Here is a 21,882-nt window from a genome sequence, read left to right on the forward strand (position 1 = left end):
TGCACACAGAAAACATTTGCCAGCAATACTAGGGTATAAACAATAAAATACCTTGTGAATGATAATGATGGTAAGCATGTCTACTAGTGAAATTTGGACAAGAGAGATTACATATCTGATGTCCCCAGGGTAAGACCTATAAGTGGGCGTAACTCAACTTGAGCGGCTGCTTCTGATGCCCTGCTTGTCTTGCTCACATTGCCTGTTAGACTCTCTGGCCCTCACATGGGTGTCACTTGACTTCACCAGATTTCAGGCTCAGCCCCAGGACAACTCCTGTAGCCTGTAGCCTGACCCAGACGCTGCCCTGTGGATTGCCAATAAGTCCTTATGCCTCATCACCAGTGTCCAGATATGAACCTCAACCCTGTTCTGCTGAAGCCCCTCCGTTTGTGAACAGTTTGAGTACAGGGAGTGCTCAGGAAAGACTATGCAGATGAGATAGATTCGAAGTAGGTCGTAAAGCTTGTGGATGATCCCCTCAGATGCAGAGGACAGGAGAGAGATGCCCGGTTGGGGGAGCACATGAGAACTCGGGAGCAGGGCAGTGCACGCTTAGAGGACACAGGGAAGTATGTTTGGCTGACAGGAAAGCTTTGGGAGCAGAGGAAGGAGTCAGAATAGAAAGGTCCCCCTAATTCCTGATTGTATTCTTTTAAAATGTCTCTTACACCCAATCCTCTGCCTTACTATCCTCCTCGACCACCTGCTCCCCATGTACACCCAGACAATGGCTACTATAGAGACATGCTTATCATATGAGCAGACCTTAATAACAAGAACAATAGCGTGGCTAATCAGCTCCAGTCAAGTGCCACGGTCTGAATGACCACATTCCCCCCAAAACCATAGTTTGAAACTCTACCCCTCAATGTGATGATATTTGGAGGTGGAGCGTTAGGGAGGTGATTTGGGTTAGCTGAGACCATGAGCATGGAGCCCTTATGATGGGATTAGGGTCCTTATGAACAGACATGTGGGGACTTGCTTCCTCTCTCTCTGCTCTCCACCATGTGGAGGATACAGCGAGGTGACAGCCAACTGCAAACCAGGAAGTATAACCTCACCAGAACCTGTGTGCTCATCTCAGGCTTCCCAGCCTCCAGAACTGTTGTTTAAAACACCCAGTCTACAGCAGTTTGTGATAGAAGCCTGAACAGACTAAGACACCCAGTGATATCATTTTAGAATAACTGTGAATGACTCACCAGTTACCTCTGGGTGACTGGGAAGGGGTCTCCAGAATCTTGGAAAAGAGTGTTTCTGATCTTCTATTAGATTCGGTTATGTCTGTGTAACAGAATGCTAAGATTAGACTACACCTGCCTCAGTTGCCCTTCAGCCACTGGTACAGAGGAGGAACATAGTGAACGTGAGCTGAATGCTGTATGCTGTCTTTTCTCTAATCACATAGCCTCTTAGTAAGCATCAGGACTGTCTTCATCTCCAGGAAACACCTTGCCTGTATTCCCTAGAAGGCAAAGATAAAACAGAATGGCAGAGTGGCTGTGACCTTAGACCTCAAACCAGACAGCCTGAGCCCCAATTCTGGGTCCATGTCTTACCAGCTGTGGGACCTTGAGAAAATCACTGAAGCTTCTATGCCTCTGTTCCCTCAGCTATAAGTGGAGACAATGATTACTTGTACATTATGAGTTAATAGATTAAAATCACGTAGAACAGTAGATAAGCACATAAGCACCAGGTAAATATTAGCTCTCATTAATATTGGCTGCAGGAACATGTATATGACGTCGTGTTTAGAGCAACTGTAAAAACTCCAAGACTCTGAGAACTCTTTATGGAGAGGAGTCTTCAACCATGTAGAAAACCAGAACTAAGAATGCACCATAATTAGCTCCATCATTAATTTTCTCAAAGGAATACACTTTGGGGTGCTACAAATGTGAAATTATATCTGACCTTCTCTCCAAGAAAGAAAAAAAAATGTTGGGTTTGGCAGGGGAACAACTAAGATAAGAACCTCCAATTTTAAGTACTTTAAGGTTATAGGTGTAAATCAGTAGGCAGGAAGCTCTTGTAGTCATCAAACCCCGTTTTTACCTCCTTCTACCTCAGAGCCCTCCCATGCCTTTCCAAAAAGAAAGTGATGTCATCGGGCTCATAGCAAATAGGCTCAAGGAATGCATTATGAAACTTTTTCAACACCTGATCAAGCATTATCTTTCATTATTACTGTTCAACCTTAATATGGCATATATCTATAATTATAAAATATTTATCTATCTTTGCATTTCTTTTATTTATACATATAAACATATATTGGCACACCTACACACATGTATACTATGTTGAGTGTTTCTTAATGTCTTTCTTATTTGTCCAAATTGTATCTCTTGCCCTTCTAAATGGAGCCTTAAAAATAAAACTATAAGGCTGGGCGCGGTGGCTCAAGCCTGTAATCCCAGCACTTTGGGAGGCCGAGGTGGGTGGATCACGAGGTCAAGAGATCGAGACCATCCTGGTCAACATGGTGAAACCCCGTCTCTACTAAAAATACAAAAAATTAGCTGGGCATGGTGGTGCGTGCCTGTAATCCCAGCTACTCAGGAGGCTGAGGCAGGAGAATTGCCTGAACCCAGGAGGGGGAGGTTGCGGTGAGCTGAGATCTCACCATTGCACTCCAGCCTAGGTAACAAGAGCAAAAACTCTGTCTCAAAAAATAATAATAATAATAATAATAAATAAAAAATAAATAAAACTATAATTAATTCTGCAAAGAACTTGACAAAGTCTAGAATTACTGATAAACTGGATCTTAAATAAAGCTATAGAAAGGAGATATTGAGATAATGTATGTCATGTTCAAAATAAACCAAATAGAAATCAACCTGTAAAACTTTATTTTCCACATTCCTGGAAGGGAGGTGGGAGTACTTTAGAAACTGTTATGTAGGGGACAAAGGAATTCAGAGTGAGACAGGGCAGCACAATGGCCTAGAACTACAAGGTTTGTAGAAAAGGGCATAGTTTTAACCTCCAGTTCCACTTGTTTGGACCTTGGCACCCCATTTCTTTTCAACACCACTGCAGACCTGAGAAAAATATCTTGGCTTAAGTTGCATGTGTAAATGAATTTGTAGGTCTCAACCCGGCTCTTGTGGCTGACTGTAGCACTGCATAATTTGACACCATTCAGCCTGATTGACAGTGGGAAGCAGACTGCAAGATCTCACAGGTCAGGACAGAAAAGGGGCTTGGCAGAAGGGCCCAAGGCATGCCAGGTAGCAGCCTGTACTCCACCAAGCCCTCCCCACAGATGAAACGGAGCAAGAGTCCAATAAGCTCATCTGAAAGGCCTTGGGTTGTCCACAGAGCAACCAAGAAAAAAGCACACTCCAGCTGGTCAAAATGAGTTCTGTGATGCCTGACCAAACTCCAGCAAGGGAAAAATCCCCCAGGGAGGAAAAGCTCACAGTAAGATGGACCTTCACTGATGGCTGTTTGCAGGCAGGAAGGAATCCCTGAGAATTCTGACAGCCCCAAAGATCCTATTTCACAAGCACCTTTCACCAGCAGCCCATCTTCATGCTGCTTGGAGCCATCTGTGCAGTCCCATCCATACTTTCTCCAACCCTGTCATTTGCCTCCAAAAGCCTAATGATTTTTAGGGTAGATTGAATTTATTGGCAGACATCCTTGACTCTGAGCTTTCCAAAGCCATTATCATTTGACAGATACTGCATGTTCAATTAGAAGATGTCACTGGGTACCTGTCCTCCAAATTTGGTCATGTGTCACATTTCTCCACCATGACCATGTGCTCTAGAAGGTAACCTCATCTCTGGCTCAAGAATCGATATGGACTGGTCTAAGGCACTCTTGTTACTCCCATTCTTTTGGCAAGCTATTTATTTTGGGACCCAGTCCTGACCAAAAGTTCATGAGAGAAAACATTCTTGGGTAACTAGAAAGAGTTTCCCAGACACAAAGGAAAACTATCTCTTGTTCTTCTGTCGGATATTCTGTTGGATTCTGTCGTGTCACTGGATGTTAAAATAAGACTACTGCCTCATCTGTGACTGAGATATCAGGGGGATACAGGGCAGATATGCAGTAAAGGTGAGCTGAAAATCCTTTATGTGGCACTTCCAAAGGACCTAGAAAAAAGCAGCTCCACAGCTTTAGGGGTAAGATTTAAGGGAAAAGAATATTTTGGAGACAGTATTTCATTAGAGAGCATTGTGACCTTGCTGCGGTCTCCCCTTCCTCCAGAGGAAACAGAACAGGGAGGAGTATTGACTGCTGTATCTTAAGCCTGGAGAGGCTGGGCTTCCTGCACTGTCCCTGATTTGGAAGAAGCTGTAGAGTTAGGTTTCCCTCTTGCCTCTAGAGCAGCCGTCCCCAGCCTTTTTGGCACCAGGGAACTGTTTCATGGAAGACAATTGTTCCACGAACCGGGATGAGTTGAGGGCCTGGTTTCAAGATGAAACTGTTCTACGTCAGATCATCAGGCATTAGATTCCCATAAGGAGCACACAACCAAGATCCTTTGCATGCACAGTTCACAGCAGTGTCATGCTCTTTGAGAATCCAGTGCTGCCACTGATCTGACAGGAGGCGGAGCTCAGGCAGTAACGCTCACTGGCCCTCCACTCACCTCCCGCTGTGCAGCCCAGTTCCCAAAAGGCCATGGATGGCCTGTGGTCCAGAGTTTGGGACCCCTACTCTAGAAGATCTGAGAAGAGCTAACAGGTTCAGTGGAGCTGGGACAGAGATGATACTTTGAGAACAGCCAGTTCTCCCAGAGTTTGCCAGAGTGAGCAACACATGATTCTCAAATACTAGCCATGAACCATGCAGAGGAGAGACAGCATTGGGTAATCACAGTGCACCTTGAAGGGCAGAGGGACTCCAACAGAAACACCCTAAAAGTGAACCATAGACTTCTGGGGCTAAGGAAGGAATTGGGACTGACTATCCAAAAAAGAGATGCATCCACCCACATTAAGAAAACTGTAGGTGAGTGGCCCCATGGATGGAAGTGTCCTTGAGCCCGCAGAAGTGCCCTGGGTTAGTTAGTTTTAAACAACACTAAAAAAATAACACAAGTAATAGAGACATATGCAAACAGATAAATAGATGTCAGACCTTTCCTATCCCTCAGCACTCCTCTGTGAGCCACTCTCTGGCTAGCATGCAGGGATGGTGGTCAACACGCTCTTGTCCCAGAAGTGAACCATAAGAGGGGCTGCAGAGTGGCACACTAAGGAAGCAGGCAAATGAGGCCCGCACCATCTTTGCAGAATTTTAGAACGGTAGTAACACTAACTAAAATCAGTCTCAGTCTGTTTTTCATCATCACTATGCACTGACAATTCTAAACAATGCCAGTGATAAAATACCCTTCCCACAGGGCCGAGCATGGACCACTGCCACCACATCCCACCCTCTCTTGACTTTTCTCACTATGAGCTTCCAGCCTGAAGCTAACATAAGGTGGGGGACAGCAGGAGGAGAAAATCTTATGTTAAATCAAGTTCAGAGTTTTGGATAATATCCTCTACTCAACTTTCATATTATCGAATCAGACTGTGTTTGCAGCTTAATGCGATTGTAGGCTTATCTATTAACTAAGAGTGAGTAGAAATTTATGAACATTTTGAAGACTTCATCTAGAGACTGGTAGAAATTACCTGCATTGAATGAGGTTCTAAGGGGTAGGGAGTTGGAAAGGCAAAGCAGTTGCATTTTGATTGCTTATGAGTTGTGTTTGGTCAGCATGGTACCTGGTAAAAGCACACACAGCCTTACTGCAACTGTAAGAACAATCAGCCTGCCTGGGCGTTGTGCCTCACACCTGTAATCCCAGCACTTTGGGAGGCTGAGGTGGCCGGATCACCCATGTTCAGGAGTTTGAGACCAGACTGGCCAGCATGGTGAAACCCTTTCTCTCCTAAAAATACAAAAATTAGCTGGTGTGGTGGCTTATGCCTGTAATCCCAGCTACTCAGGAGACTGAGGGAGAAGAATCTCTTGAACCCAGGAGTTGGAGGTTGCAGTGAGCCAAGATCACACCATTGCCTTCCAGCCTGGGTAACAGAGTGAGACTCCATCTAAAAAATGAAAAATCAGCCTAAGGATAAGCCAGCTTGCTGACAATGGCCAAGGAGAAAGAATGAAGCACTCGAGTCTTTAACAATGTTTGTTGAGCTACTGAATGTGTCAGTCCTAAAGCTTCTCACTCTTAAGTAACAATAAAGTTTCCCCATTGTTTAAGCCATTCACAGTTGATTTTTTCTATTACTTGAAGTAAAATACATTGAGCTAGACATGGGGCAAAGTAAGTTGTTTGCCATCAAGAATGTTATGATTTAGGTCAGGTCTGGACAGACAGCAGTTTTTCTGGGGTGAATTTTATACTTAATTCAAGTTCGGATACCAGCCAACCATTTATTGTACAGACAGGAAAAAAACATTTGAAGCTGTTAACCTGTGCAGCAAAAGGTGGCTCACTGGAGAAGGACGGGAAAGCTGTTTTACTTGGCTGTCTCAGGATAGGAAATAAGAATCAAAATTTCCAACTCAGTATGAACTTCAGGACCACATGAAGTAAGTCAACAATCAGAGCAAATGCAGGAGTCATCATATCCTTTGCCACATAACTGTTTTTCACTCTCTTCTCCTCCTCTGTCTCCCAACACCCCAGGCCAATCCCAGATACTCCCAAGTGAGTTGCCAATCATTCAGCAAACACCCGTGAAGAATCTAGTGGACTCCCGGCATTGTGTTAACCACTGGATCACAGATCTAGATGCACTGGTTTGCCAGAATCTTTTGCAGAGGAGGACATTGAGCTTCAAAACGACTAAGTGGGATTCAAAACAAGTTCGGTCCAACTTGAAAGTTGGTGATTTTTCTACCTGGCTACTCAACTTCTCAGAAGCATAGAAACATAAGACTTGGTCTCTGCTTCAGTGAGCTCATGGCCAAAAACATATAATGTGAGACAAAAATAGAGAAAAGGAAGAGGAATTGCTAAGTGACAAGTATTGCTTAGATATGCTAGAAGATAAAGAAACTGAATATTCACAATGGAAAAGGAAGCATGGTGATAATAGAGTAACGGATGTTTTGTCCCTGAGCAAATACTTCTGGATTTTAGCTTCTATAGCCTAATTCATTACTAGAGCTTACTTTTAGCAAAAGAGCAATATATATGTCTTTGATCCCCTTATAGGGCTATCTTTAAGGTACGTTGTATAATAAGCCCTGTAAACAGAGCTCCCTTAAATTTCCCATTTTTTTCCTTCCAGTGATATTTTCATTCTGATAGGAATAAGCCCTCAGGGAAGAATTTGTTGGCAGTGGTAAGATGAGCACTTTCAAGCAGGGCCTTTTCCTGGTGTCTCCCAATATTAATATGGGCTTGGATCAGTTATTCCAAAGTGTCTTTATTACAGAAAGCAGGTGTGTTAAAGAATACAATGAACCATTTTGTATTTTTCTGAACAGAGTGGATGAATGAAATGAAAATGATGTCACTATTCACATATATTTTATACTCATATTTAGGCTGATTGATTGTCAGATCCCCAGAATTTTTTTTTTTTTTTTTTTTTTTTTGTCTCTCGAGATGGAGTCTTGCTCTATCACCAGTCTGGAGAGCAGTCGTGTGATCCCTGCTCACTGCAACTTCCATTTTCCAGTTTCAAGCAATTCTTCTGCCTTAGCCTCCTGAGTAGCTGGGACAACAGGCATGCACCACTACGCCTGGCTAATTTTTTTTTTTTTTTTTTTTTTTGTATTTTTAGTAGAGACAGGGTTTCACCATGTTGGCCAGGATGATCTCGATCTCTTGACCTTATGATCTGCCTGCCTTGGCCTCCCAAAGTACTGGGATTACAGGTATAAGCCACCATACCTGGCCCAGAATTTTTTTTTTAGTTTCTGAGTATATGTTCTATCAATGATCTTTTTGTGTATATGTGTGTGTGATAAGAATACTTAATATCTACCCTTTTAGCAACTTTTAAGCATACAATACGGCATTGTTAACTATAGTAGTAGATCTCTCAGATTTATTCATCTCGTTTAACAGTGAGAATTCTTAGCTGTCTTCTTTTCTTGCCTCAGAGCATATACCTAGAGAAAAACATGTCAGGGATGTAAATTTCTTATTATTTCATTGACAGTCTTATCCATACAAATAAAAATTTGGTAGAAAGATAGGAGAAGCCATTTTCTATTTTCTAGGCTACCTTGCAGTTATTTTTCCCATGTTTTCATCATATAGAAGTTGAAGGATTTTCTGTGTTTAGAACAATCTTTATTCTACTGAAAAGACAAATACGTATTAACCTGTGTTACTCTTCATAGAATCAAAGAATCTCAGAGTTTAGAAAGATCATAGAAAAATGTCCCAGGCTCCGAACAAATACTTAGATGTCTTCTACAAATATCTTCAATCTTTGCTTGCAAAGTTTCAGTTACTAAGGTTGCCTTTTTTGTTGGGGGAAAGGAAAATTAATAATGAGAAGTAACAAAATGTTTCCTTTTTAATTAGCTTTTGCACTTCAGCAATTATGGTTTGGATGTTTTGTCCCCTCCAAATCTCATGTTGAAATGTGACCTCCAATGTTGGCAGCAGGGCTTAGTGCCTGGTGTTTGAGTTATGGGGGCAGATTCCTCAGGAATGGCTTAATGCTGTCCTTGCAGTAATGAGAGTTCTCACTCTGTGAGTTCAACATGAGATCTGATTGTTTAAAAGAGCTGGAACCACTTCCCTCTCTCCCTTCTCTCTCTCTTGCCATGTGACATGCCTGTTTCCCATCTGCCATCAGCCATGAATAAAAGTTTCCTGATGTTCTGACCAGAAGCAGATTCCAACACCGTGCTTCTTAAACAACCTGCAAAACTATAATCCAAAATAAACCTCTTCTCTTTATAAATCACCCAGCCTCAGGTATTCCTTTATGGCTACGCAAAACAGACTACCACATAAAGTTGGTATTGAGGAGTGGGCCACTGCTATAAAGACATCCTGAAAATGTACAAGTGGCTTTGGAACGGGAAATGGGTAGATATTGGAAGAGTTTAGAGGGCTTAGAAGAAGACAGGAAGGAGAAGGAAAGTTTGGAACTTGCTAAAGACTGGTTAAGTGGTTGTGACCAAAGTGCTGATAGAAATATGGACAGTAAAGACCAGGCTGATGTGGTCTCCAGTGGAGATGAGAAAGTTTTTGGGAATAAGAGTAAATGTCATGCTTATTACAACTGAACAAAGAATGTGGCTGCATTGTAGGCATGTCTTGGAGTTTTGTGGAAGGTTGAACTTAACAGTGATAATTTAGGGTATCTGGAGGAATACCTTAGGGTAACTTGGGGTATCTGGAGGAAATTTCCAAGCAGCAAAGTGTTCAGGCATAGCTACTTCTAACAGCCTATGATCAGATTAGGAGCAAAAAGAAACTGACTTAAAGTGGCAACTTATAATTACAAGGGAAGCAGAGCATGAGAATTTGCAGCCTGGCATTGTGGTAAAAAGGAAAAAGAATTTTCAGGAGAAGAATTTAAGTTGCCCAGGGAGCAACCACTTGCTAGAGAGATTTGCAAGACAAAAAGAGAATCAAGTGCTAATAATCACAACAAGGAAAAAAGGGTCTCAAAGACATTTGAAAGATCTGAATGGCCCCATCACAGGCCCAGAGGCCTAGGAAGAAAGAATGATTTTGAGGGCCGGGGTCAAAGCCCCACCCCTCTGCTCAGTCTCAGGATACTGCTTCTCATATCCCCCTTCTCCAGCCTTAGTGTCAGTTCAAAGGGCCCCAGATACAGCTCAGCCTGCCTCTTCAGAGGGTACAAGCCACAAGGCTTCACAGCTTCCACATGGTGTTAAGTCTGCAAATTCACAGAACACGAGAGTGACAGAAGCTTAGTCGTTTCCACCCAGGTTTCAGAGGATCTATGGGAAAGCCTGGGTGCCCAAGCAGAAGCCTGCTGCAAAGGTGAAGATCCTGTAGAGAAAATGTACTAGTGAGTGCAAAGGAGAAATGTGGGGTTGGAGCTTCAACACAGAGAGCCCACCAAGGCACTGCCTAGTGGAGCTGTGGGAAAAGGGCTGCCATACCCTAAACCCAAGAATAGTAGGTTCCACTGGCATCTTGCACTCTGAGCTTGGAAAAGCCACAGGCACTCAACTCAGACTGTGAGAGTAGCCACAAGGGCTGCACCCTGCAAAGCCACAGAGGTGGAGTTGCCCAGGGTTTTGAGGGGCCACCCATCACAATAGTTTGCCCAGGATGGACAACAGTTTGCCTTGACGTGGAGTCGAGGATTGTGTTGGAGCTTTAAGACTTAATGTCTGTCCTGCTGGATTTTACACTTGTGTGGAGCCTGTTGCCCCCTTCTTTCGGCACTTTATCCCTTTACCCAATGCCCGTACCACCATTGTGTCTTAGAATTAAGTAACTTGTTTTTGATCTTACAAGTTCGTAAGTGAAAGGAAGTCCCCTTGAGTCTTAGATGAAACTTGGGCTTTGGACTTTTGAGTAATGCTGGAATAAGTTAAGACTTACGGAGATGATTGGGAAGGGATGGTTATATTTTGTGTTGTGAGAAGGACATGAGATTTAGGAGTCCAAGGGAAAAATGATACAGTTTGGTTACTTTATCCTCTCCAAATCTCATGTTGAAATGTTAGACATGGGCCTAGTGAGAGGTGTTTGGCTTATTGGGACAGATCCCCCATGAATGGCTTGGTGCTGTCCTTGTGGCAATGAGTGAGTTCTTACTCTGTGAGGTCATGCACTATCGGGTTGTTGAAGAGCTCCACATCTTCTTCCTCTCTCTATTACTCCTCTCTTACCATTTGGCATGCCAGGTACCCCTTACCTCTAGCCATAAGTAAAATCTTCCTGAGATTTCAACCTGAAGCAGATGCCAGCACTATGCTTCTTCTACAGCCTGTAGAACTGTGAGCTGAATAAACCTCTATTCTGTGTAGATTACCAGCTTCAAGGATTCCTTTACATCAATGTGAAGTGGACTACCACAGATCCACTCTGCCCTCTTTTTAAAAATTTATTTATTTTAATTTTTTAGTTCCACAGATTTTTGGGGAATAGGTGGTATTTAGTTACATGAGTAAGTTCTCTAGTGGTGATCTGTGAGATTTTGGTATACCCGTCACCCAAGACATTGCCCTCTTTTCTATGACAGGACTTCAGATGCTTAAATGTCAATCTCATGACTTCTTCTAAGTCTTCTCTTTCCCCAGATAAACCCATTCTATAAGGAATATCATTTTCTTCCTCTGCCATGTTTCTGTCCTGGCCCAAAATAGGAATTTTCACCTTCCAGAGATATTGAGAAGGAATGTTTTCCTTGTTCCTGGTCCCCTTTCATTATTCTTCTCAAAGGCTGAGGAGCACCTTATCTAACTAGGGAGATTGATAAAGTCCTGAACATGTGAGGCTGAGCCCTTGATCAGCCATCTTTTTGGCTAACCTGCTAGAAGGATGAATGTGTTCACTTCTATTCCTGCTTCCATATGGTGATACCTGGCCAGGGCCCGGTGCTGCCTTCTAGAGGCATAGTTAATGGACCTTCTCTGTCATTGCTCTTGATGTTAAACAGAAGCATAGTTAATGGACCTTCTACAAGGCAGACCACAGATGGGCCTTCAGAGGGGCTAGGTCGCTGTCTCTCCTGTAGGTTTCATCCTTTCAAGTACAGCTGCCAAAATATAGATGCTGCAGATCCAAGCCATTTTCATAAATCTAGTATTGCCAACAATAAAAATAATAGTTTTAACTCCTCTGTTTGCATTCCTCAATTGTGTCTAAACTTGAATGAGGAAAGAATGCAATTACTATTCGCTGAGGAAAGCACCCAACATATGGCAATCTACCACACACATCATGGCTTCTAGTCTTTTGAACACCCTCCAGTGTGTCCAAGTCCCATCCCAGTGTGTTTGCCAGAACGGAACAAAACAATGAAGTGTGGATTGACAATATAGATAATTCCCTGTGTTCTGGACACTAAAGCTTTTCAGCTAAATACCTGAGTCATAGATACTTTAAAAACACAGAGCCTGGATAATTTACAACAATGTTATATTTTACTTGACTAGGATCTCCCATAGAAAATAGGGAAAGCAGCTCCCCTGAAAGCCCAGTGGGCTAACACTAGCTTCCTCCCTGCCCTGACACTTTCAAACAGGCCTCTCACTTCTGAAAGCCAGGCATTAACAAGGCTTTTGGTCCCCCACAGTGGAGACCTGTACAAAGGAAAGGGGCAGACCGTAAAGTTCTGTCACTTCCGTTTCTTGGGAGCAGGCTCCAGAGTTGTTTCTGATTCCACAGCATTGAAGGAAGGTGTTTCATTTAGTTTCCAAACCACAGGGAACTGGAACTTTGGGGAAGTTTTTGATCCTGTGGTTTGTCAGTCGTATCGTTCTCTTTTCTGGGCTCACTATGCCATGATGCAAGAGCTGCTGTCTATATTCAGGAAGCTGGTCTTTTCTGCTACTTGTTTGACTAAAATATCAAGCAAGTTGTGGATTCCCCCAATCTTGGAATAAATTCCTTTAATAAAACTTAAAAAAAGTATGTGGGGGTTGAGGGGAAGGAATTATTCTCTTTAGTGAAGGCAAACACAGTGATTTCTAAAACCTCTGAGGTCTAGATGGAGATTGCTCAGTGTAGAGGGGATTCTCATCTGATTTAGAGTCTCATCCCTCTGTTTCCCCTGAGAGCCTTCCATATTGAACCTCCTGCTGCCACCACATTCAACTCCAGGGGTACATGTGCCCCATTTTCAGAGTTGTTCTAGTTTAGTTTCCCTCAAAAGCAGAGCCTAGGGCAAGAACTTGAGTGCAGTTAGTTTATTTGGAGGCAATCCCAGGAAACATACATGAGGGATTAGGAAGTGAGACACAGAAGGGAGAAAAGCCAATAACGATGTGTTAATGAGCAAGTTACTGCTGCAGTTACGTTGGTCTCCGTCCTACTGGATATCCTCTAGAAAACTGTGAAATACACCTCCAAATTCACTCACAAGTCAAAAGAGGCTGGGGCATTTTCCCAGTGACTCCCATCCCCATGGGCCCAGGGCTAGCCTGGAGGAATTAAATTCCCTGGCCATCCAGACTGTATCTTTTTGTGTGGAGCAAGCTCCTTTAACTAGAAGGCCCCATCAGAGAAGAAGGGAGCAGTGGGTATCTGGACTGGGAAGCTGTGATGGAGTGGCAGACACCGTCTTGTCTGGTAGCAGGTATGCTCAGGTAAGGCTAGCAGATGAGGTGGAACATCCATGGTGTCTGATGTAAAACTCCAGGAGCCTACGTGAAGGTGAAAAAAATCCTGCTTTTCTTGCTTTCTCCCCATTAGTTCAGATGAAAGAGGCTACTATTTAAAAATCTACTCCTCCAAGATATTAAGATGGAAAAAAATATAAAGGAAATAAAAACATGCACAGAAACATAGTAGTCCAGGTCCTGAAATACAGGTTGCTGATCCCCAGTAACTGTACACTCTCTTCAAGGAGAGTACCAAACTGCCTACTTGCCTCTAAGCACCTGTCTCCCCATGGTAAACACATTCTACCTTTTGCCACACAGGATGACAGATTCTTGTCATTTTTATTGTCAAGGTCCAACGGACCACTCCGCCTCCTTCCTTAGCTGGTTTTCTCATCTGAGAATAGCTTGTGCATACTTTTCTTATAACAGCTTAAAATATTTGGTCGCCAAAACCATGGTCTCTAGAGCTAGATATCTCAGTTGGAATTTTGGCTCTTTACGTGTTGTGCGAATTTAGGCAAGTTACTTAATTGCTTTACGCCTCGTTTTTTTCATTTGTAAAACAGAGATCATGAAAGACTTTAATCATTAAAATTGTAAGGGTTTAATGAGTTAATATAGAAACCATGCCTGGTATATAAAAACACCATATAAATATTGAATGTTCTTCTTTTTATTATTATTAGACTGTAGTTTATACATAGGTAATATCTCCCCTTTCAGCTTAACATAATGAAGTGGCCTTCCATTTCAGAGCCACTCTGTAATGCGAGAATTACTCAGTAGCCACAACCTGCACTCCGAATCAGGGCTTACACAGTAAGAAGGTCTTTCTAATGGTGAGAACATTACTAGGGTGGAGTGAGTTGCTAGGGTTTCATTTCTTTCTTTAACGTGTATGAATTTAGCCAAGTCTAGCAGAATCTTTTCTAGCCTTCCCTAACACTCTTAAATTGGAAGATAGATTTGCCAATCCTGGACTGGAACTGCTTGCCACAGGCAGAAATTCCCATCTTTAAACATGTTTGTCTCCTCTTTGGCTTCAGGTAGGCCAAACTAGAACTTTTCCTTGATGCTTCCCAAAGACAGTAGTATGATCAAGATGGCTGACTTTCCAGCCCAGCACTCTCCTCCTCCACAAGAGAGGAACAAAACAGCAAATAGACAACAACTATATGTTGAACAGAGTGTCTAAGGAATTCTTGCTGGAATTTAGCAAGATCATGATGAAGATCCTCTGAGAAACAGAAACTTGGGATGGCAGCATAGAGGGGAAAGCAAAGCACCCAGCTGGGATTGACTTAGAGCCAAGAAGGATTCACCATTGTTAGGAAAATGTAAACAAGAGATTCTCAACAGTCTGCATTCCCACCATGGATGCCCACAATACTAGCTACAAGAGAGCCCCACAACCCTTACAGATTCTAAGCCCAGTAGAATTACCTGGAATCCATGTGACTGCGCTCTTCCAAAAATTTACACTATGCGCTTCCCACTCCATGGGATCCAGGCTGCTGCACCATAGTTCAATTTTGAGAGAGAGGTCACTAGCAGAGTACGTCTTTCCCTGGAGCTTAATAACGCCGGTATCTTTACATCCCTAGGGTGTCACTGACACCCCACCCAGAAGGCTGCAGCAATGTAACACCAGCTGAACGCATTAGTGCAGCCATGACACAGCATCTGAGCTCACACAGAGCCCTATACACCAGACACAAGACAATCCAGCACAGCAGGAGGTTGCACCTAGGGCAAAGGGAGCAAACATATGCACTCCCCAGAGCCTCAAAACTGCCCACCTGCAACTTTGCCCCCCTCCAGCAGCAGAGCTGCTGCACATGCCACTCAAGGGCCTGAGGGCTGGCCTGCTTGGGGCCCACTGCTGCTGCTGGCAACCCCATTCCTCCAGTGGCAGAGCCACTGCATGTACATACACCCCATCCCAATACTAGCTGCTCAGTTTCTCCACCCCAGCAAAGCTGCACCACAGCTTCCAAGAACAACTGCAGCCTAAGCCATTGAGGCACTCACAGATACCAGTGACATTTATTACAGCCAAAAAAAATAGAGAATACACTACTATGTCCACTCAGAACCGAAGCCAAAGCACTCTACCCAACCAATACTATAGGACACATCTACAGGAAAAAGTATCCCTATAGAACTATTTCATACAACTGAAAGAAGCAACTGCCTCTCCAGATGCACAGATATTAACATAGAAACAGCAGAAACAAGAAAAAGCAAGAAAGTATGACAACTCCAAAAACACAATAATTCTCCAATGACAGATCCTCCAAACAAGGAAATGTAGGAAACGACTAAAAAGGAATCCAAGATAATAAGTAAACTGAGATATGCAAGAACATAGACAATTCAACAAAATGAGAAAAACAATTCATGATCTGCATAAGAAATCCAATAGGCAAATAGAAAAACTAACATTTACATCCATGTAGTATGGGAAGATAAAAAGAAAAACTAACACCATTTCTTCTCACACTATTCCAGTAAAGTTAAGAGAGTGGGGAAATTTTTCCTAACTTATCCTATGAGATCAGCATAATCCTGATACCAGAACCAGACAAGGACAAAGCAGCCACAACAGCAACAACAACAAACTCTAATGAAAAAATTCAAAGCAAAAATATTAGCAAACTAAATCCAACAGGACATTTAAAAGATGATACACATGATCAAGTGGGATTTATCCCAGGGATACAATGATGGTTCAATATACACAAATCAATAAATGTGATGCATCACATCACGAGAATGAAGAACAAAAACTGTATGATCATCTCAATAGATGCAGAAAAGGCATTTGATGAAATCTGACATTTCCTCATGATGAAAACTCTCAAAAACCTAGGTAAAAGAAACACACCTCAACAAAATGAAGACCATATGCAACAGCTAACATCATACTAAATGAAGAAAAGAAAGCTTTTCCTCTAGAAACTGGAACAAGACAAGAATGTCCACTTATACCACTTGTATTCAACATAGTACTGGAAGTCCTAGCCAGAGAAATTAAGCAAGAGAAGGAAATAAAGGTCATTCACATCGAAAAAGAGGAGGTCAAACCGTCCCTCTTTGCAGATAACATACTCTTAAATATAGAAAAACCTGAACACCTCACTAAAACACTCTTAGAACTAAAAGAGGAATTCAGTAAAGTTTTAGAATACAAAAATCAGTAGCATTTTTATACACAAATAACAAACTAGCTGAAATGAAACAAAGCAATAACTGCAAAAAAAATCCCATGTTCATTAATTGGAAGAATTGATATGAAATGACTATACTGCCCAAAGTAATCTACAGATTTAATGCAGCCTCTTTCAAAATACCAATGACATTCTTCACAGAAATAGAAAAAAAAAATCCTGAAATTCATATGGAACTACAAAAGACTCCAAATAGCCAAAGCAATCCTAAGCGTAAAGAAGAAGTTGGAAGTATTATACTACTAGATTTCAAAATGTTCTACAAAGCTAAAGTAACCAAAACACATGGTACTGGCATGAAAACAGAGACATAGATTGATGGAACAGAATAGAGAAGCTAGAGAGAAATGTATACATTTACAGACAACTAATTTTTGATAAATGCACCATGAACACACACACTGGGGGAAGGCAGCCTTTTCAACAAAGGTCGAAGAAAACTGGATATCCACATTCAGAAGAATGAGACTATACCCTTATCTATCACCATATACATAAATTAACTAAAAATGGATTAAAGACTTAAATGTAAGTCCCAAAACAATAAAACTACTAGAAGAAAACATAGGAGAAATGCTTCATGACATTGTCTGGGCAAAGATTTTATAGTTATGACTTCAAAAATTCATGCAAAAAAATAGCAAAAATAGACAAATGGGATTGTATCAGATGAAAAACCTTATGCACAGCAAAGAAACAATTAACAGACTCAGAGACGACCTGTAGAATGAAAGAAAATATTTTCAAGCTATTAATCTGATGAGGGGGTCAATATCCAGAATATTAAAGAAATTCAAACAATTCAACAGCAAGAAAAAAATCTGATTTAAGACGGCAAAGAATCTGTATAAACATTTCTCAGATGGCGATATTTCTCAAATGGCCAAAAAGTATATTAAAAATGCTCAACATCACTGATCAGGGAAATGTGAATTAAAACCACAATGAGATACCATCTCAACCCAGTTATAATAGTTCTTATTTAAAAAGACAAAAAAAAAAAAAAAAACTCTGGCAAGGATGCAGAGAAAGGAGAACTCTTACACACTGTTGGTGAGAACAAAATTAGTACAGCCATTATGGTCAATAGTAGGGAGTTTTCTGAAAAAAACTAAAGAACTACCATATGATCCAGCAATCCTACCACTAGGTATTTATCCAAAGAAAATGAAATCAACATATTGAAGAGCTGTCTGTCCCCCTGCATATTTATTGCAGCATTATTCACAGTAGCAACAATCTGGGTGCCCAAAAACAGATGAACAGTTAAGTAAAACATGGTCTATACACAAAATGGAATACTATTCAGCCATAAAAAAGAATAAAATCCTGTGATTTGTGGCAACATAAATGAGTCTGGAGGGCATGATGCTAAGTGTGGTAAATCAGGCACAGAAAGAAAAATACTACATTTTCTCATATGTTGAAGCTAGAAAAGTTGAGCTCATAGAAGTAGAGAGTATAACTGGGACTATTACGGGCTAGAAAGAGGAGAAAGGAAGAGAGGATAAGAAGTGGTTGGTTGATGAATACAAAATTGCCGCTAAATAGGAGGAATAAGTTCTAGTGCTCTGTAGTACTGCAGGGTGACGATAGTTAACAGTGATTTTTTTGTGTATTTTGAAATAGCTAGAATAGAGGATTTTGAATGTTCCCAACACAAAAAAAATGATAAATGTTTGAGGTGATTCATATGCTAATTGTTCTGACTTGATCATTACACATTGCATATATGTATTGAAATATCACTCAGTGCACCATAAATACTTATAATTATGATGTCAAATTATCTTTTTAAAAAGGCAACTATGAAGCAATTACTAGGCCAGGCACAGTGGCTCCAACCTGTAATCCCAGTACTTTGGGAGGGAGACCAGCCTGGCCAACACAGTAAAACCCCATCTCTACTAAAAATACAAAAAAGTAGCCAGGCATGGTGGCACATGCCTGTAACCCCAGCAACTCACTCTGGAGGCCGGGGCAGAGGTTGTAGTGAGCTGAGATTGCACCACTGCAGTCCAGCCTGGGCAACAGTGTGAGACTCTGTCTCAAAAAATAAAAATAAATTATTATACATTTGTCTGATTAGACCACATCTTTTTTCATTCTGTCCTTTTTTTGAACATTTATAAGCATCTGCATTAGAAAAAGATCATTGAAGCCAACTTTATTAGTTGGGCTACTTGCTGTAGCAAAGTCTGAATGGTACAGTTTCTGGATGGCTAAAGAAAAGCATCTATGTGTCCTTTGCTATGGATAAATGGATATTTAATTTTTCTATAGCCAAGAAGCCATCCTGTATCATCCTTTCTTCCTAGGCATCTATTTCTGGAAAATTACACAATGGTGTGAAATTGTAAGGGGTTGCTTCAGGTTCACAGTGAGAGCTCAAAGCTTGAGTCATTCTACGTAGGTGCCACTGGTATGGAAGATGCTGTAAGCATAGGACACCTCAAACTTGCATTGGCCTAAGTCTTGCTTCCTCTCTCCTACCTCCCCTTAATTACAAAACACAAATCACTTCACCTCCTCTGGTACAGAACAAATTGACCTCTACTCCCCCCTGGTGGATTATTACAGTATGCTGGGCGAGTCACTTCTGAAATCGCCACGTGGGCCCTTAAGACTTAATAAATCAGGGCCACCTCTTGTGAGCCTTCCAAGTTCGAGTCCAATGTACTAATTATTTAGGGCTGAAAAGTAATTTGCCCCCATATTGTGGTAGTATTTTTGCCTTGTGGCTTCCAAGTTGTCCCCTTATTATTCAGATGTAGCATTCTTTATTGTAATTGCCTGGTTACTTGTCTATCTCCCCAAATAGACCGGAAACCACAGAAACACAATAATGTTAAGTGATTTTCTTGAGGCCACATAATCAGGAGAAAATCCAATATAGAAATCAGGTTTCTATATTCATGGCCCATTGTGCTGCTCATTCACAGCCATGTTCTGTGTTTTGAAATCTCTTTCTCAGAAGAAGCATTGAGATAGCAACACACTGAAGGCTCAGAAAACAGATCCTGCTCTCCGCTCAGCCACTTAACTCACCGAGCCCCTAACCTTTTTCATCTAAACAATGATGATAGTTTCTTGAGACCATTGCTAAGCTTCAGTCCGACTTCGAATGTCTAGGATTCAATTGGAAAGAATTGCCATTCATCTGTAGTTGTAAGACATTGAAAGATAGAGAGAGAGAGAGAGAGAGAGAGAGAGAGAGGGAGTATTCATCCATTAATTAAATGAATATTTATTAACTTAACAATTATTTATTCACCATCTACAATGTGCCAAAGTGGATTCCAGATACACTGGTGAACAAAAAACACGATGACCTTGACCCTGAGAACCTATGTCTTGATCCTCATGGAGTCACTGGCCAATGCCTCTCATTGATGATCCCAGATAAACAGATTGACAGGGCTTCGCTCAGCATGCTGTTTTGAAGAATTATTTCATGGATATGTGTTTGTGTGATAGGGTGGGAGAGAATGCTAGTGAAAACTGCCACACTTAAAATTAGCATATCTCAAATTCTTGAAACAAACAAAAACAAATAACAGCAGCAACAAAACAGAGCGGGTATGTCCAGCACAGGTGGCCCCTTCGTGTAAATGTGCACTTTCCCTAAATCAAGCCGTGGCTGCTCTCTGCTGCCAAAATGCCAACGGGAGTGCCCAATTAGTGCCAATTTGTTTCTTGTAATATGGACACCTGTCACCAAAGAGCTTGATGAAAATAACCATCTCAGTCACTGCAGATCCAAACTGGGCTCTAACTAATCACCTAGAGGTAAATAGGAAGCCTTCAAATCCCAGTGCAAATTCTCCAAGGGACCCAGTCCCTCTGCCTGTGGACAAATTTATGCTGCATTTCTGACTGATGGCAAGACACCAACCGGCAATTGATATATTTTTTTTCTTTAAATGCAAGTTATCAGCCTTTCCTCCCAGTCAGCTATAGGCTTCCCCCTGGCAGTTCAAGACTCATAGTGATAATGGATTATCTTTTCTGTTAATAGCAAACCACCTTCCACTGAGATGGAATGAATGTTGCAGGAGAAGGAGAACAGATTTCACCAAGAAGTCCTTTAACTCTCTTCAGGAAACATCTCTAGTTCAAGCATTTAAAAAAATAACCTTTAAAAACTAACCAGGTTTCTGCTGCGTGGTTGAGCCAGCCACGAGGGTTGTGCTGGTTACATCTGAATTAGCCCTGCTTGACAATCACTATCAAACTCTGTTCTACTTCATGCCAGCAGTTTCACTCCCTGGGTGTGCAGTCGTATGGGGCAGATGCCTTCCAAGGAGCTATCGGACCCAGATTAAGAACATATAATATACAATAAGCAAATGAGAAGGCAAGACATTTTTACAAAATCACCCAGGCAGGAAAATCAGCACGTCCTGCTCTTCAATACTGGGCCCATCCAGCCTACTGCTTTATAGGGAGCAGAAATGCCTGGAATCTAAATCTGCCACAGGAGGGGTTTCTTTGCCTCCTCGAGATGCTGTGAGCTGAATGGTGGATTGCATCACCTCCATTGTAAGGCAGCTCTCATTATGAGAAACCAAACATAGAGCCTGGCTCCTAACTGGAGTATTAATAATGAAAATGGATTATGTGCATCCTGTTTGCTAAGCAATTATCCCAGGGCAGGGATTGAGTCCAGATTTTTTGCCTCACTGCCTGAGTGACAGAATGTGAATAGATAGACAGGTATTTGCATGCAGTGTCTCTGACCTGGAGAAAACGTCAGGAGCTTTATAGACTGCAGTGAGAGCTGCAGATGTGTATTCTTTTCAAACATGGCTGGGTTTTGCAGTCTATTCTTGGAAAAGGCAAAGAGGGGGAAAGAGTTGGATTTGCTGTCACTGTTTAAAGATATCCCCTGGAGTCAAGGTGAGACTATTTTATTTTGCCCACCTTAAGTTTGTCATTAACTGGAAGTGAGTTCAGCTCCTATCTTCAAGGAGATGAAATGAGTTTTATTTAGTTGATGGTGAGGAGTCCTTTCCCAGGATGTTGTATAGACCTGGATCTGATCTGCTTAACCTAGGGACATTTTAATGAGAGGAGAGAGGAGCCATTTTTCTAATGCCTCAGTTGTAAGTTTTCTTCTCCTCTTTCGCTTGCGGTGATTCTGCAAGGTGGCAACTGACTTCCTCTCTCTGCTACTCACGCTCTATTTCAGGGCTGTATTTCCAGGCTAAAATGAATACTGTATAGGTGTATGCAGTACTTCAGGATCCTTAGAGTAAGCACTGCCAACAGCTGTGTCACCTCCAATCTCTGCCCGCCACCCTCCTCCTTTGATTTGCACTCACATGTTAAGTTGCCCGATGGAGAGATGGTAGTGGAAGTTCATGCAGACAGGGCTCGTTATTTT

This window comes from Saimiri boliviensis, chromosome 2 (genome assembly GCF_048565385.1).
Source record: "Saimiri boliviensis isolate mSaiBol1 chromosome 2, mSaiBol1.pri, whole genome shotgun sequence".
NCBI classification, from domain to species: domain Eukaryota; kingdom Metazoa; phylum Chordata; class Mammalia; order Primates; family Cebidae; genus Saimiri; species Saimiri boliviensis.